This window comes from Eublepharis macularius, chromosome 1, assembly GCF_028583425.1.
Source record: "Eublepharis macularius isolate TG4126 chromosome 1, MPM_Emac_v1.0, whole genome shotgun sequence".
Classification (NCBI taxonomy): domain Eukaryota; kingdom Metazoa; phylum Chordata; class Lepidosauria; order Squamata; family Eublepharidae; genus Eublepharis; species Eublepharis macularius.
The window spans coordinates 117,923,912-117,941,911 of record NC_072790.1 but is presented as its reverse complement, the minus strand read 5'-3'; the positions used below and the strand labels follow the sequence as shown (position 1 = coordinate 117,941,911).

Sequence of the window (18,000 nt, the reverse complement as noted above, 5' to 3'; positions counted from 1 at the left end):
CCCCACCTGGAGGCTGGCATCCCTCTCTATGACATGACAACATGGTAAGCTTTGTCTTATATGCCATTGAATTTGATTAAAATTCCTCTTATAAATTACATTCATCATCCTAACCGTGCCTTTTCACCTAGGCCTAAATGTGTTTTCTTGAAAGTGAAGTCTTTTTCATTTCAAAGGAGCATAATTCCAAAAAAAGTATGATTAGTACTAGTAGCACAGCCTTAATCACACTTCTGTATTCACACTGACCTGCTGTACAGGACATATTGTTACACATGGGAAGTGGGAATCTTCTCCACAAGATCTATTTACAGTTCAAACTCATAAGTGGTTTGCAAAGACACAAGTTGACACTACTGTTCAGAAAAACATTTTTCCACAATTTTTCCCCAAAGGCTTTTTATAATAAACCCAATAATGACTAAAGTTTGATACTGAATTTTAGCTTTCTCCAATCATTACCAAGCATCGACAACAATAGTATTATTTCATTTCTCACACAATTGCAAGTCCATTTCCATCCCCAAATTTTCATTTGGGGGTGAAGGAGAAACACAGAGAAAGGTCACAGTTCAGTCCTAAATACTTGATAACAGCTAAGAAATAATGACCACAGTACCACATTATACTTAGCTGCTACATCAACAATATTTATGAAATTAACTATGTTTTTCTTCCTCAGATAATAAAAAAGACATTGGAAAGAGTGATATTATAGTGCTGGATAAAAATCTGCCCATAATTACTCCCCCCTCAATGCTATATTTCCAGATAATAAGAGCTGTTTCACAGGTAACAAACTTAAAACGTGCCATTTCCATACCTCTTCCCTCACCTTCGCCAGTTCGATCTAGACTGAGATCTTAGAAAGATATGCTGCAAGCAGGCTGTTTGGAGGCACATGCTGTAGCAGTACAGTGTTCTGACATTTGCTAAGCACTAGAGTCCCTCAAGTGACTGGGAGCAAAGCCATTGACGTCACTGAACAATAGGCAAAATATTTCCTCCTCCTCCATAGGCCTGAACTGTAAACACCAAAGCCTGCACACAGCAGGCTGAACATTTGGGGAGAGGCGGGAGAGAGAGAATGTGAGAAGCTCTCCAGCAAGGCTGCCTGAAAACAAGCAGCTGCTCCTACTGCTGCTGCTTCACAATCAGCTTTCTTATCCTCCTCTTCTCTTTTTGTGTGCTCATGCTGCAAGATTGTCAGTGTTTGATTTTAGGGCATCAGGTAATTGAGAGTGTTAGAATGGAAATCATGCCTAAACAAAAGCACCAGGTTGCTATCCATGTCATGATATGGCTCTTTAACATAGGCACACATTTCCCAAGGGACATTATCTTTTTTTTCAGCGACCAGGAGAAAAGGTGAAGAAAGCTAGAGCAGGAGCACAAAAAGGTAGAGAAACGGAAAATGAAGGAAAGGAACAGAAGAGTCTCCCTTCAAGGCTATATGCACACTTGGAGAATTGTACCTATTTATTTATTTATTTCAGATTTCTATTCCGCCCTCCCCGCGGCCTAATGAAGCGTATTATAATTTAATCTTTAATTTTGCTCTTCAGGAAGTGTTGCTGATGTAACCATGGATCCCAGCAATTGCTCATGAGGCTGATCTTGACTGGCTGGCTCTGCTAACTTCCAGAAGAATGGAGGGGGCAAATGGGGATCTTCTCAACCATCTGTTAAAATGGAAGAAAGAGAGGAAATTTCATTTAGTCTTCCCAAAGACTATGAAAAGATGATCCATCTATCACTGCTCACCTAAATTGTACTTATCTTACCTGCAGTGGGAAGGAGGAGTCAGCAGAAATCCCCCCCCCCATCATGAAGTGATGGAATGGACCTGCCCTTCCAAGTTCCATCATTGGAAACAGGTGGCAGGATACGAGCCATTATTCATCTGAGATAGAAAATACAAGACCAGCATTTTAAATTAAAATGTGCATTGTAGAAGTATCTTCATTCAACTTATAGACATGGAAATGAAAGCATGGATTTAAGTATCAGTTGTGCACATGGCTTAAAAATCATGTCTCATGCTCATTTCTCCTAGCTAATTGCTCTCATCAATAGGCTTGCTGGTTGAAGTAGACTTTTGCTCTAAATGACCTTTGCTATCTTGTTCAGCCTCTCCTTTCTTGCTGCTTTTCAAAGCAACTTTTGTATTCAAGAGAAAAATCAGGTGGTAAGTCTCAGCCTTGAACCTTCCTGGCATTAATACGCTGAACCAGATGCAAAAGAAGCAAGCAGTCCAACATTTTGTAAAGGATAAATCAAGGAGTCTAAAATCTGGAATGTTAAGATTCTGCAGCATTACATTTGCAAACACAGTAGGATTGCCAAATCTGGCTCAAGAAATTCTTAGAGATTTTGGGGCACTGCCTGGGGATGTTGAGTTTGGGGAGGGGAGAGAGTTCAACAGGGATGTGAAGATATACAGTCCGCCCTCCAAGCTGCCATTTCCTCCAGGGGAACTGAATTGATCTCTATAGACTAAACACCAGTGGTAATTCCAGGAGAACTCTAAGCCCTACCTGAAGATTTTTAACCCTAGAACACAGTCAGTAGAACCAGAACACTACTTTCTTCATAAAAAGCAGGTGACGTGAGACAGCTGTTGTTCACATGGTTGGTTTTTTTTTTTTAAATTTTTTATTGGATTAGAAATCAATCAATATTATATTCATTACAATCCATTTCCTTTAAATGTTCAAGTTCTAACCCCCTCCCTTCCCCCCCTTTATTGACTTCCAACAGTTTTCCAACCCCTTATCCATTTTCCCCCTACTCATTTCATACTTATTTTATTCTAATAATCATATACTTTCACTCTCTTCTAAGCTTGTCTATTATAACACCATGCTATCTCTGTTCCCTATCCCACTTAACTTATCAGCTAAACATTACATTCCTGGCATATACCCTTTAATAATAATAATCATTTATCTATTTTTGTACTCTATATTTTATCTCACACATTCTAGTCTCATCAATATGGGACAAACAATTCGTCTCACATTCTACATAACTTTAAGTACTTCTATAGACATAATATACATTCAACATAAGTCAATCAATCTAACCTATACTCTATATGTTACTCTTTACTTCCTTCTACCTATCTTATGTTCATTATATTTTGGTTATATAATTTCTCCATTATACAGTTATCTGCCAACAATAATCAATCAATTTGACCCATACACTGCATATTTCTGAGTACCTCTATGAACACAATGTACATTCAGCACAGGTTAAACAATTTAACTCATATTCTGTATGTTACTATGTATTTCTTTCCACCTTTCTTATATTCATTCTGTTTAATTATATAATTTCTCCATTAAACAGTTATCTGCCAGAAATAGAACTAATTAATTTCTATCCTTATAATTCTTTATAATTGTTATAATAACACCTCTATTGCTTAATACTATATTTAATAGTCAGATAATATAATTGCTTAGAATTTCTCCTTTAACTTTCCTCCCCCCGGTAAAGTCACTTCCCCCTTCTTTTGTTGTATTTCAGTAATTTTCAAACTGCCACAGTTCTCCTCCCACCTCCCATTTTTTCACCAAATATTGTTTCAGCTTCTCCCAATCCATATTAAACTGTCCTGGATCAAGGTCTCTCAGTCTCCTTGTCATTTTGTCCATTTCCGCCATGTACAGCAATTTGTAAATCCAGTCCTCGATAGTTGGCACTTCTTGTACTTTCCACTTTTGCGCATACAAAAGTCTAGCCGCTGCTGTCATGTAAAATAACAATGTCCTGTATTGTGCCGGAATATCCTCCATTCCCAAGTTCAGTAGCAGGAGTTCTGGGTTCGTATTAACTTGAAATTGTAAAATCTCACTTATCACTCTCATTATTTCCCCCCAGTACTGCCTAGCTACCTCACAAAGTCCACCACATGTGATACAACGATCCTTCATGTTTTTTACATTTCCAGCATTTATTAGACATGTTCAAATTCCCTAGCGCAATTTTCTTTGGTGTCAAGTACCAGCGGTAAATCATTTTGTAGACATTCTAGCTGTTGTTCACATGTTATGGAATACTTTATCAACATTTGGCTTCCACTCTTTGCAGAAATGTAAAATTTCTGAAACTGTAGAAGCAATATTTTTTTGTCGTTTAAGGGGAAAAAATGAAAAACTGGAGCAAAATTAAAATATATGCAATATTTACTTTCTTATCCATTCTAAACCTTTAATGATATAAAATATGTCATTTATAATTTTGTAAGCATATACAATTGTAATATTTGGCATATTTATGCTTTTTTTTTTACAAGCAAGGTTGCAAGTACATCCAGTACTAAAGAGGGACTTGCAAACTAGCACCCTAAACTATCTTAGTACATGTATCTTAGTTTTTTGTCATCTCAGAGGTAGGACAAAATATAAAAGTTAAAAATAGAATACAAATTTTGTATTAAACATTAATTAAAATGTATGATTTGGACAGAAATAGTTCATCTAATCAGAACAGAATTAACAGCATATTTGGATACTGAGTTAAACCTTTTAGCACTGAAAAAACTATTCAACATTGTCAGTGTATTAGAATAACAGACAGGATAGCATATTAATTGTGGACAAACCTAGTCATGTGCAAACAATAAATATCCTTCAGAATATGCTTGTTTATATTATATGCAGGAAAAAATCATTATCGAATACTGTAAATTATGTTAATAAAAATCTTCATAACGCAAATGGTCTTATAAAGCATTTTAGTCAGTCCAGAATGAAATTTTTCACAGATTTTTTCCATGCTGCCCCAAATTTCCATTTCTTTCTGTTGGAAAAATTGGGGAAAGGTGTGTTTGTGATTGTTTCCTAATTTTTCTTGTCCTCCCATCCTAGTTTTCACATCTCCACTCTCCTAGCTTTCTGTTGAAACATGAAGACCTGCTTAAACACATTTTATGTGATTGTTTTTACACCAATTTGTATGGTTGCTGATTTGGCAATTCATGGTCTCTCACTCTTCAACAGATATTGTTTATACCGCAGTTGTACTATTTGCATACTCCCTGTTCCGCCTTCCTCCGGTGATGCATGAAGCCAAGATGAAGCCAACCCGAAGTTTATTGTGATAATTAAAAAAGTTAACAATTTGTGGTTTGTTTCTTGCTTACAAACCAAGATTCTGGTTTAATATTGGTGCAGAATCCAGTTTTTTTCAAATCTTCGGTCTTGGCTCTGTATGTGAGGAAAAAAGGAAGGTAAAGACATACACTTGAGGACTTCCATGGTTTGTCCTGATTACAAGAATAATATTTGTTTGTGAAATCTAAATAGAGTCAATTTTCGTGGTGTAGATTTCGCCCTGGTTAATATGAACATTGTCTAGGTTTGCCGTTAAATAAGCTTGAGGAGAAATGTTAGTTGCCAATTTAGAGAACGACTGAACTGATCCTTGCTAAGATCTGGTTGCAAATGTGGAAAGGACAGTTTGGGTCTGTTGTTCTAGGCCTTCTGAGATAGAGGAACAGAAGAAGTAGGATTATGGCAAGAAGGTTTTTCATATCTAGATCTGATTCATATGGCTATGCATTTCATTATTAAGTAAATGTCCTTACATAGCTTCTGCATTTTTTTCATATTATTCATTACTATCTATGCATATTGAAATTAATTGGTTGAAATAACTATACTAGTTAGCAATTGTTCTGAGAACCTATTCTTTAAGGCAAGCTGGGCTATCCCTGGTGAACTAAAACTGTTCCTTGAAACCAGAAAGTTTTATTTAACGTGCACGGGCTCTGGGAGTCTCTTACCACAGAAGCAAAGAGCAACTCACATCACAACTTTCGATGTCCTTTTGCAACAAAAAGAGCAGGAACAGGGAATCAACAGCAAAGTTACAATACAGCTTATCTCCAAATATGGGAGAATGAACAGTTACTCCAATGTTGCTATTTTATACTTAAGCCTGGTATATCTCCGTTTATGGGAATACTGACAGCTACCTTATTGTTGCGAGGGCCAGGTGTACGTGACCTGCTTTTGAATTTAAAGGCTTCACATTAGTCTTATATCAAGGCCTTAGTTAAATTTCTCAGGACAGAATGTAATTTAGCTAAACTCCAGTGAGACCATTTTGCCCAACAGAGAAAAAGTGACTTTGTTCTTATTTTTGTTGCTTGGTAATAACCAAACTCAGAGGGATTTTTAATGTTCCAGTGGGGAAAAAATCACATTCAGGCAGAGACCAAGCAAAGAAAATGTTTTCCTTTCCCAACAACAACAACAACAACAACAAATCAGTATTTTACTCCATGTATGTATATGAATAATATACAGGCAGTTTTTTTAAAAACTGGACTGTACCAGTTGCAACTAACAATACATATAACTGAAATTGTAAAATATAATCACAATTTCCCAATATAATCACCAATATTTTATTCTAAGCTGAGGCCAAGCTCTAGAAACTGTATTTTGTTAAATGGAACAAAAGCTGTAGGGTTTTTTCCCCCTTTAACCAACTCAGCTGCCAGAAAAATTAAAGGCAGAGCCAAACCAAAATGCAAGCCGCGTCATTAGATTATACACACAGGAGCATAAAATAGTCTGCTGGTGAATAAAATGTCATTGTAACTTTGAGGAAACCACACTGCAATAACCACTCTTCCTTACGCATGACAAGAGAGTTAAGCACTCTGTTGAAACAAATAAAACAGGGAACCATGATAACCATATTTTAAAATTTAATTGGAATTACCAACTAATTAAAAACGGTTACAGAAAGTAATTATTTTGAATTATGGTGAAGTCTCCAAAATTAGGATATTAGCAGCTATCAAAGCCTTGAAGAAAAGCTTGAGTAGGACACTACTGAACTGAAAATAAAAATAAGACATCAAAAGGAAATGCACTATGCAATAGCAATATATTTACTATCTAATTCATGACTCCATGACCTCAATCTTCTTCAATAATAATACTTTTTAAATCATATATGCGTTGTGATGGGGCGGCACCGGACTCCCCACTGGAGGGGTGGGGCCAGGAGAAGCACACTTCAAAAGGCAGATGCGCAGCCTGCAAAGGGGTGGGGGGAGGCAGAAAGTGTGGAGCAGGCATAGAGCAAGAGCAAGAGGCAGGAGGAGATGAAGAGGTGAGGAGGTGAGGAGGAAGAGGTCAAAGCCGAGCAAAACAGCGACAGCTTCAGGCTAGATGCCAGGAGAGCCTGGTAGAGGTGGCAAGCCAAGGCAAGCCTGTCAGAGAGTGGGGCCAGTGCTCATGAGCTGGAGCTGGGGCCAGGTGAGACACAGGCACCTCAGAGGGATGAAAGCAGTTAGCTGCGGCAGAAGTGCACTGGGCCAGTGTTCAACAACAGCAGGCACCCGGATACATACTCTCCCCTTAAATCCACCAACTGTCAAGCTCAAGGGGCCAGCTCCACAGTTGAACACTTAAGCCCACAGGTGGAGGTAGCACAGGGAATTGTAGCGGTGGGAGGTGCACAGCCACAATGGCTTGGCAAGGAAACCCACAATTCCGGCAATGGCAATCTTAGGATGACTCGCTGGAAGCAGTAAGGTCCCAGGTGACAGTACGTGGCGAACAGACCATCAATGCTCAGAAAGCCCAAAGGGTCCCCCAGTTTGAGGGAAACAAAGGGCTCTTGTGGAGGATTACCCATGGTAAGGGGGGGGGGTCAGGGGCAGCCCTGCTGTGACAGCTAATGGTTCCCCAATGCGGCAGGTGATAGTCCTGGCCCAGGCACATGATGGAATTTGGGCAGGGCACCTAGGGTGGAAGAAAATCCTGGAACAGGTCCTACAGTGATTCTTTTGGCCCACAGTTGTGGCAGATGAGAGAGAATATTGTCAGCAGTGCCCCCGTTGTCAGCGAGCGACCGCCTGGGGCCCTGTGCCTGTGCCACTAGAGCCAATGCCAGTAATCACAGAACCTTTCAGTTGTGGGATTGACTTTGTGGAGCCCTGCCAAGTACTCCCCTGGGACACCACTTCATTCTGGTGATTGTGAATTAAGCCATGCACTTCCCAGCTGCTTTTGCTCCACGGTCTATGAAGACGCCAGCAGTGGTCCAGGCATTGGTGGGTTATTTTGTGTGATGTGGTGTAACCAGACTTTGAAGACTATGCTATGGAAGTGCGTGGAGGAAAAGCTGGTGGACTGGGACTGGTTGTTAGACCTCTTGCTGTTTGCAGTGAGGGAGGTTCCTCAGGAGTCAGTCCGAGAAGCCCCATTCTGTCTAGTGTTCAAGTGGCAACCCCTAGGGCCCGTGGCTGTCCTGGCGGAAGGCTGGGGAAAAACCCCCAGCAAGGAGCCACAGGTAGGGGAGTTGCACCTACCAGACTTGCAGGAGCAACTGCAGCTAGCAAGAGACTGGGCACGGCAATGCCTGATGTATGCATGGGCTGCATAAGAGCACCAGTACAACCAGAAAGCCTGGCCCAGAGAACTGGGCAAAGGGGTCCAAGTGTTAGTGTGGGTCCATGCCTTAGGAATGAGGGGTAGGGATCCATGTAGGGGTCTGTCCCCAAAAGTGGCACGGTGGGGGAACATCTATGCTGTCAGGTAGGATACACATAAGCCCAGACCAAGTGGCTACATGTCAACTTGCTGAAGGAGTGGAAGGAGGCGGAGACACTGGTAGCAGTGGCTGCAGGGTTACCTGAGGGACAGGAAGTCCAACACTGGGAACACGAATAGATGGAGTCCTCACCAGTGAATCAGGAGAACCTGACCCCTAAGCAGCGTGTAGAGTTGCGAGACTTACTAGAGCGGCATAGGAAGCTGTTCTTGCAGCTGAAGAAGACATCACTTGTGGAATATGTGATAGACACTGAGCTGGGGAAGGTGATTCGGGAGCCTCTGAAGCCCCTTCCCCAGAAGGCATGGGAGCCTGTATAGAAGGAACTGCAGGCAATATATGAAGCTAAGGTGGTTGAACCCTCGACCAGTCCCTGACAGAGTCCACTAGTCCTGGTGTCCAAGCCCGATGGCTCCCTGCGCAATGTGCCTGGATTTTAGAGGTGTGAATAGGTTATCCCAGTTCAAAGCCTACCCCATGCTCCAGTTTTCCCATCTGCTGGAACGCCTGGGGGAGGCTCGGTACTTCTCTACATTGAACATGACCAAGGGCTACTGGCACATGCATCTTTCCACTCTGCAAAGCATTTCTAAATCATTTTTATATTATGGTTTTACTGCCTTGTAAATAACTGTGCGTAACACATGCCAAACAAAAACAAAAGTAATCCTAGTGAGGGGACTTAGTGTACACTCACACCTCCTTGAAAGATTAGTTTTGCAACTAGAAGGCACATTTGGACGCAGCTTTACTGATAGATGAACTTAAAGGGTTTTGGCTATGTCATGGAGAGCGGTTTACCAGTTGCACCCCCTGCTGAATAACTGATACCTGACCACCATCCTTAATGTTTTAGGGACCTTTAAATTAGAGTGCTGTCATGTGCTCTGTATGGATCTGCTCATGAATACAGGAGGGTTCTGCAGGCCAGCCCCCAATTGTCCACCTACACTGCAACTCATTGACTACCACCTACTTTCTACCGAGCTATGCCAGCTGGCAAGGACACAAGTTTGTTCTTTTCTTGGTCATCTCTATGTTGTGGCATTGGCTACCATTTACTGTAATCAAGACTCATGCATACTATTTGATGAATATGAAACTGACAGAGCCTTCGAGGAGGTTAAGAGGAAATAAACAAACCCCCTGAGGAGCAATATTTGCAGGCTCAGTAGAGAGGGAAATTAACAAAACCTTCAGAACTGTCCTTTCAAAAACTCTACTTCCCGGCTAATATTTTGCCTCGCTTCACTTCAGCATCCTCATGTAATTCATCTAGTTTAGAGAGGATCTTAGTCTCTTAGTCTCTATGACAGGGGAATAGCCTCCAGCTGCCTCCCACTTACCAGGGGACATGGGCGCCCTAGTCAGAGATTATGTAGGGTGTCTGGGAAGCTGATTGGACATAAGGGAGGGCATGTGAGCATACTGGTTCCGCAATAGTGGACATTCTGTGCCCCACTGGGCCACTTGGGTGGGGCCAGGCACCACTCCCACCCTTCTTTCAGGATTGCACTGTGAGTTGAAAATGACTTTAGAACTCTTTTTGGTGCCAATTGTTTTGCTACAAGCTGTCATCTCTTCCTATTCAACAGATATATCGTTCATCTCTCTTTAAAATTAGATGCTGTCTGTCACACTCTTCTTCTAGTTGTTGCTTTGATAGATATGAAAATACTACATTGTGTAACAAGTGGTTGTGAGAAGATTAACACGTCATCAGGAAGAGAATATTTATAATTGCTGGATGCTTTTGCTTCTAGAACAGATTGGCTTTTAGCCTGCTGAATAATATGCACATTGAAATATTAGAATTTAATATGCGTTATGTCAAAACCACAGAATACGCTTCCGTTTTAATCTTGCTGCCACACTGTTATGCTTCCTCTCTTTTATACTGTTTTTCTGATTGTTCTAATATCCCCTGCATCTCATTGCTGAATTGTTAGCAATTGTGTTATTGTTTTAATTATTTCTATGTCCTTTAAATTGTTGTAAGCTGTTATGGATGTTTTTTCTGGAGAGGTAGCCAAGAACTAATCTAAATAAATACATTCATATTGTGGTGGCTGCTGTTGCTGGGTATGACGGCTTTCTATGACTTGGGAAATGTATGTAGTGAGTGACTTTCAAACATCATCAACTCCCATTGAATCCCTGACTCATGGAAGCGTTTCCAGCATGTCATCAGACATAACATTTGAATAAGCCCTAATGCAACTACTCTTCTGGAATTAGATATCTTGAGATGTGGCTAATAATAACTGGCATGTGACATACACTTTTAGCTTGATTTGTAAGTAGTCTACATTTAGCCTAGCAAATCAGTGGCAACACCATTTCTTGGTTTCTATCTTATGCCTTGCTTAAGAGGGATTTCCCACTTACTACTACACGTGCCAAATATTTGAACTGGATTCTGCTAAGATATTCTGGGATATGTTGGCATGCCTGTGTATGTTCAATAGACTCTTTGGTGAGGGGGGAACATTTGAAAGAAAAGAGCTGACACATGGAGACACTTAGTACATAATTGGGCCAGTGAATCAGTTTGAATAGATATTGATAAAGATAAAAAGCCATGTTTTTGTATTGGTACATTAATAAAGAAGCCAAGACCCCTAGCATACAAGCCCTCTGAAAGGAGAAATCACTGTATTGTTTTATTTCTTAAATCAGCCTCAACCGAAACTAAGAATTAAGCAGGCAGTTATTATTTACATAATTCCAAAGGTAAGAGGAAGTCAGCCCCCTATAAAACTATTGATCCTGTAGCTCAGAATGCATCATGGACTTCAGTCATGAAGGAAGACTTAAGCTAGCCAGCTCTGTCTCCCCCCACCCCCACTCATTTGCACTTCAGCTGTTTTGATCTTTTCATCATTTTCAATTGCATGAATGGAATATTTTCTCCCTGCACACTAAGAAATAAACATACTCTTCCTCAATTAAATAATTCTATCTACTTATTTTCCTGTGTTCCTCATTTTTATACACAGCACAAACAGACCAAATTTAGGAAGTTTTCTTTAAGAAAAGGTACACCAATCAAAGAAGTCTACCCTTACTAATCAACTCTTAGTGGACATTTGTCTGTATTCCTGTCAAAAGTTATTCTTTCTAACTCTTAACTAACATCTCCCACATTCCCCTCATTCAAACTTTTTCCTGTCAAACCATTAATGGTTAGATTTATGCAATACCTTTCAAACATTCTGATTTACATCCAATTAGTATAGAGGCACATACTTTTTGCCCCCACAAACTACACCTTTTTCACACTTTTGGAGTATAAGTTTAGCCCCCAGAACTGTCTCAGTTTGGTTCTCAACTTGGTTCCCAATAGGTTCCCTATTTGGTCCTCTACAGAGTTCCTTTTTGGGTGCCCTTGATTCTTATGAATCTCAGTTCATGAGAATCCAAGTGCCGCTTAATCCCGAGATGCACAATGCTTCGTTGTGCCATCCCTAACATTGGACATGTTGATCTTCATGACAGGCTTGTATGTCTTATTGTATGCACTATTTACATCTTTAGGTCATGTGACTGAAATGGAAAATATACAGTAGGAAGCTGTAGAGTGTTTTATGTGTAACCATGTATATATCACTTGTTTGAGAATAGAATGTGTTTATGTTAATATTCTACTGTTCTACATTTTCATAGCCATGTTCCATTAAGAATCCATAACCACTGCTATTCCCCTGTTTGTTAACCTCATCACAATCAAACCTCTATTTTAACTCTCGTAAATTCCTTTCTAGGAAATTAGCCCCCTTTTAAACTTCAAACACCACCTCAAATCTGGGGATCTGGTACATACTAGGCAGAAAAGATTCCAACAGTAAATTTATTCAAGTTTGCAATTGGGTATACTCTTCCTCATGTCAGAGGTACATATGTGTAGACCATTTGAATAACATCTATGCATTCACTGTGTCTTCACGTTCTATCTCATCTTAGTTTTAAAAATTTCCCCTTAGAGTTTCTTGGCAAACTACTTTCAAAAACTTTGGAGTTTCTAAAGGAATCTGCAAGTCTGCTCAAGGATGTAATGTAAAAAATGTTAGAATTCAATCACACACCCTGTTCACCACTCTGCTTTTCCTCCCAACTTTTCAGTGTAATTGACAGACATCCATACCAGTTATTGGAAAGGTACTTGGGTGATAATTTTGCCCTTACCACGTTTCAAGGGGAACTAGCCATCTCTTTAAACAAAAAAATGAAGTACTGCATAAACTTTCACTCAAGTAAGCCTTAATTTCTTATTTTTTATTGGAAGAAATAAATTTTTAAAGGTTCAAAAAACTCTTAGAGTTATGAGGATATGGATTGGTGATGACACAGGAACCAGTCAAATTGATGTTTACAACTAAAAGACCATTCCACACTGTTACTGGTTCTCACGGCATAGTGTATGTTCTGCTGCACCAGCACAAATGTTCATGTGATGGCATTAACGAGTCCAGGAGCAGCAGAAGGCCACAATTGCTAGCTTTGTGGTCTAACATCAACGTGATTGCAGGTGCAGCAACAAATACCAGGAGACTATCAGGTTTTTTATGTCATTTTGGAGCTAAGATGCCATGCCTAGTAACTTTGCTCTCACTCTAATGTACACAACTGTGTAATATTTGCAGTCAATGTGTGAAGTGATTTGGACCTTCTTGGGAATAACTTACCTCTTCAGAACCACAAGGTGCTGTGGTAAGACTCCAAAGAAGCATTTAGTTCCTCACCATTTTCCTCTAGAATTGCCTTCCATTCCTTATTTCAATGGACAGCTCCTTATTTATCCGTTCCAGAAATGCTCATGGAAAAGAAGAGATGCACTATAATTGCAAAAGCAACTATAATACATTAACAAGGACTGTCTATTCGAATAAAGTACTATTAGTGTTCTGACGCACGCAAGACATTTTCTGATGGTTTTACAAATTACAGCTTTTTTTGGAGCACTTCATATAACAAAGCTATTTTGTTCTATTATTTTGTCATAGTTTTGTGACCAGCTGAAAGCATTCTGAGACCAGAGTTTAAGAACCCTATTATACAATCATAAAATGGTACAGCTGGAAAGCTATCTTCAGTGTGCCAGACCATTCTTTTAACTTAATCCAGTCAGGTTTACTTAAAAACAATTTTCATCTATGTTAATGCAACTTCTAAACCTTGTAGGTTTAAGACTACATCTATTGCCTTTTGATGTGTCAACATAATAACACATGACAATTTAGATAAGCTGCTGGAAGATCTGTGATTGGATCTTCCCAGTGTCTTTTAAAGCCAAATTACAGCCATGCATATTAAGGTTGTGAGTGGAGAAGAGAGGAATTTTAACTATTTCACCCCTGCACAGTTTTGCAAATGAAAAACCGGATCCCTACACAGTCATAGCCTGTTAAAGAAAATACATGGATAACAAGCAGGTACCTATCTTTCCCTTTTAAAGGGCTAATAACAGTGTAAATTGGCTAGTTTAAATTAGCAAAATTATGTGAGGATGGAAGGATTAAATCTCTTTGTTTCCTGTATGGCTCTGGAATGCTTGGGGCTACATGTAGCTATAATTTGGCTTGAGAAAACTAACAGAGAACCATGGACTCTGTCAAATTTAGTTTCCTGTCTAGAAAACAGCTAAAAGACAGCTAGACTGAGTGTCCATTTGGACACACAGCTACTGATTAAAAAAATATCATGCCTCAAACCCAACAATGTATATTGTTCATAAGTGAATGAGGAAATAACATCTCATCTGTTCCTTGCTATCTGTTTCTGAAAAAATTTGCCAACATTCAGGATAAACAATTTTCGAAATAGTCAGTTAAACAAGATTGGTGGTCTATGAGCAGAACTTTGGGGCTTGATTAAAATGATGGAACACATCCCAAAGTATGACTAGAAAGCAAAACAATGCATCTGAAAACTGCAAACCACTCTGTGTCCTATTCTGTTCAAAATTTAAATAAATGAAGGCCTCTTCTTATTTTTATTGACTCTCTCCACCCTAGTTCTGAGAAGCAAGTCTCAGCTGGATAATAGAATGGGTAAGAAACTCCATCTGGAGATCAAAGTGAAAAGGGTTATATAATTTGGCAGATAATGGAAGGAATGCGGCTGTGTGAACTGCATGCTGTTTGTCTGTTGTGTGTACATGCATACCATGTCTTTTCTTCACCACACTTAAAAAAAACTGAGGAGGAAAGGGCAGTGCCAACACTCTCTACTTCCAACCACCTGGCCCTGTAGTAACTTTCCTCAGATTTTACAGCTGAGAAATGTTCCAATTTGCTTGAACTAAGCAAGATGAAAGCTACTGGTTCCGCTTTTTAGCACCAGAATCAAAGTTTTGAAAAAGCTAGAAGAGGACAAAAGGAATGGTCAGGTGTGGATCTGATCCAGCAATGCTCTTCTTAAAGTCAAGTGACAACAGCAACATGTAGGAAGTATTCCTAGGCAGTAAATCACATTTTATTTGATGGGGCTTATTCCTAGAAAAATAGTGTTATGGATATAGCTAAAATTATAGAGCAGTTGCTAGATTTGACCAAGGAAATAAAAGAAGATGCCTTTGCACACAGAAACAGGGCTAGCCCGACTCCATAGCTAGACATGTCACAAAGGAAGTCTAGAGGCCTAGAACAGAACAACCTTGGAGAGGAACATGAAACAGAGGAGTAACACAGTCATATGGCTTTGCGTAGAAGAGCGTTCTAACCCATATCAATAAATACAATGCATTCAGGACCGGGTTCAGAGAAAGTCTAAGAATAACAAGAATGTCTAGTTTCACAGAAGTTGGCGATAATATTCAAGGATGGTTGTATTTGTGGAGGGCCAAAGCTTCATAGATACGAGAAACTTGCAATCTCTAATTTTCCATAAACTTAGCTAAGATAAAATGTAGCAAGAATAAACTATTTTTATATACTTTAAGGAAATTTCAAATATAAATAACCTTGACTGGTGTTTGAAGTTACAAGAGAATTAGTTAGCCAAGGCTGCGAGAATGAGACTGATAGTTATTGTAAGTATATGCTTTTGAAACCCTATAAATATGAGAAGTTGAATTGATCTGGAGCTTCTTCCTAGAAGGGGCTCCCTCCCTGTGACCTGCTTATCTTTGGGAATGATACTTTTTTTACACATGTAATCACTCTCCTTAATGATCTACATATGGTATGATTGTGTTGATTTAACCAATATTAAGAATGCTGAATAATTATGTTTTAATAATAAAGGCTTAGAATGGAACCAGAGATTCTGTGATAGTACTATTGCATACTATACCCAGTAACAAACCTAAAACATTATTTGTGGTGTACCTCTTGCCAGGAGTTAAATGATTTGATACAGGAAAGCTAACAAGACACTTAGGACTTCTTAAGGGCACGCCTATATCTGAATCAAGTCTGACCAGAGTCATCCAAAACACTAGCACTGCAGCCTTAGTATATTTTATCTATTTATTTATTTTACAAAATGTGTACCTCACCTTTCTGCCCTCATAAGGGCCACCAAGGTGGCCAACAATTAAAGCATATGTAATGAAATCGCATCTTAAAAACCATCAAATAACCATCATTAAAGCAAATGAAACCAGAACTAAAATATACATACAAAACATAAAAACAACAATTAATAACATAACTTTCGATTTATATACCACCCTTCAGGACAACTTAATGCCCACTCAGAGTGGTTTACAAAGTATGTCATTATTAACCCCACAACAATCACCCTGTGAGGTGGGTGGGGCTGAGAGAGCTCCAGAGAGCTGGGACTAGCTCAAGGTCACCCAGCTGGCTTCAAGTGGAGGAGTGGGGAATCAAACTTGGTTCTCCAGATTAGAGTCCCATGCTCTTATCCACTTACACCAAACTGCCTCCCAATTAAAACATTGGGAAAAGAGGAGGGCTCACTGAGGGAATGCTAGGTGAAACAAACAAACAAAAATCTTCACCTACCAGCAGAAAATAGCAGCAGAAGGAGACAGGTAAGTCTCCCTGGGGAAAGTTCCAAAGTGGGCACAACTGAGGAGGCCCTCTCCTAGGTTGCCTCCTGCCTAATCTCAGAAAACAGAAATTCCCTGAAGCAGGACATCAGAAGATGACTGCAGTGATCAGTTAGGTTCATTTTTTAATCTGGGCTGAAGTTTTTAAAAAGTATTTTAGATATATTTTACCTTTAGCCTTGAAGTTCAATGTCACTTTCAGTATTTCAGCATTATAACCAAAATAAAAGAGGAATAAATAAGCCTAGCCATGGTCTTATAGAAAAATTTTGCAAATTGTAAAGTACACACCCTTAACTCCATTACAAAATGAACAGCACAATACCATTCTGGTAAAACGTGAGCACTGAGACACTTAATCTAAGTAACTAAATCAAAATCTCTACTTAATGGCAATTTCCATGCTATCTGCAAGCATGCTATCTTGCAAAGCATCATCATGTAATTAAATTTAAAGATCACAGGAGATAATGTGGAAACCAAGTGATAGCTTCCAATCCAGAAAAACAAACAAACAAAATTAGTATTGCTTATTAAAGGTCCCCACAGAAGGGTGGAAAGTGAGTAATACAAAAGGATGACAAAACTCTTTTTTTAAAAAAAAGTTTTTACTGCTTTATTTAATTAGTTCTCTTCTTAAATGGATTTTATACTGCTTTTAAGGAACTGAATTTTCTTTTGTTTTATTTATTTATTTATTTGATTAAATAAATTTTTATTCCACTCTCCCTGCAAGAGGGATCTGAGCAGATCACAACATTATAAAATGTACAACAAAAATACAGAATAAAATTTAGGAGCATAAACATAACCATCAATAACAACACAATATTTTTAAAAACAGGCACCTATTGCACTGCCCACTCAGTCTAAACAACCTGTAGGGCTGGATGGCCAGTTATAGATGGATGCAGGATTAGGGGGACAGGTGCACCCCCTGATGGCAGGAAGCCGATGCGGACAGCTTGGGTGGCTTGCCCGCTTCAGTCACCATATGCCTGGTGGAACATCTCTGTCTTGCAGGCCCAGCGGAAAGATAACAGATCAAAATGAGCCCAGCTTGATGCAGATAGAGAATTCCACCCGGCTGGCACCAGGGCTGAGAAAGCCTTGGCCCTGGTTGAGGCAAGGTGAACCTCCTTGGGGTTGGGGACCACCAATAGGTGTTTGTCTGCTGAACGAAGCAGCCTCTGGAGAAAGTATGGTGAGAGGCGGTCCCACATGTGTGCTGGGCCCAGTCAGCTAAGGGCCTTAAAGGTGAGACTTGAACCTGATCTGGAATTCAACTTGGAGCCAGTGCAGCTGGTGCAAAACAAGTGTTATATATGACTGGAACAGAGTCCTGGTCAGGATGCGCGCCTCTGCATTCTGGACCAGTTGCAGTTTCTGGAGCAGTCTCA

At 39.6% G+C, this 18,000-nt stretch overlaps 1 protein-coding gene across 1 annotated transcript in view; it reads right to left on the bottom strand.

Annotated features, from left to right (window-relative positions):
- PDE7B (phosphodiesterase 7B) overlaps positions 1-910 on the bottom strand; it is a 302,170-nt gene extending 301,260 nt beyond the window's left edge. Inside the window, exon 1 of the mRNA XM_054981714.1 lies at positions 824-910. The gene's annotated coding sequence lies outside the window, so the exon portion shown is untranslated. The remainder of the gene's footprint in view (positions 1-823) is intronic.
- Positions 911-18,000: the final 17,090 nt, after the last annotated feature.